At 42.6% G+C, this 913-nt stretch overlaps 1 non-coding gene across 1 annotated transcript; it reads right to left on the minus strand.

The window, feature by feature from the left end:
- Nucleotides 1–625: 625 nt before the first annotated feature.
- On the minus strand, nucleotides 626–697 carry TRNAR-GCG. The gene has a single exon. It is a non-coding gene; the product is annotated as a tRNA-Arg (tRNA).
- Between the last annotated feature and the right edge of the window lie 216 nt (nucleotides 698–913).

The following is a 913-nucleotide window of genomic DNA, read 5'->3' on the forward strand; positions in this document are numbered from 1 at the left end:
TTACCTAAGCAAAAGTTGGACAAGATGTGTTGTCCCTTGCTCTCCCTTATCCTTTGCCTCCCCCTCCCCCTTTTTTGAATGTTTTTTAATATTAAATTCAAATAACTGTGATTAAGATGCTACAAGAAAGGTCTTTATGAATCCTATTTTCGAGTAATTATTACTGAGAAAAGATAAATGATTGTATTGATAAACAATTTTTATAGCTCTTTTGCATTTTAAAGACTTCTGCTTTTGCAAGCTTTCAAGAGAAAAGAGTAAAGGCCACGATGAAGGGCCACACTAGGTTCTAGGTGCTTTCACAGGTGGTCCTGTGAAACTCAGGTAACACATGAGGCAGGTGTTATTATGTTTGATTTTATTAAAAGAGACAGAGGCTCTGGGAGACTAGTTATCTAGCTCAAATTCAAAGACATAGAGCCATAATTTGAACCCAGATCTAAATACTGAATTCCCCTTCCTTCCAAAACATGTCTTACTCCATAAAGAAAGGGGAAAGGGAAGTCGCTCAGTCGTGTCCAACTCTTTGCGACCCCATGGGCTATAGCCTACCATGCTCCTCCGTCCACGGAATATGCCAGGCAAGAGTACTGGAGTGGGTTGCCATTTCCTTCTCCAGAGGATCTTCCCAACCCAGGGATCGAACCTGGGACTCCCGTGTCGCAGACAGACGCTTTACCATCTGAGCTACCAGGGAAGCCCTGTCTTACTCCATGAGTGTGTGTAACTTTTTTCACTAATATTTAAGAAATTACAGTGATGTGAGTACAAGGTTATGAAGCCCTTTTTTTACAGGTTGGGGACCACAGCACAGAGATTCAAACTAAAACAAGTTAGGGCAGGCCTCTGAAGGCAGAGGAACTTGAGGGACTCCTGGGCCTACCTTACTGCAGTCAGTTCCGGTGTCAGTAAT

Source organism: Cervus elaphus, chromosome 20 (genome assembly GCF_910594005.1).
Source record: "Cervus elaphus chromosome 20, mCerEla1.1, whole genome shotgun sequence".
Classification (NCBI taxonomy): Eukaryota; Metazoa; Chordata; class Mammalia; order Artiodactyla; family Cervidae; genus Cervus; species Cervus elaphus.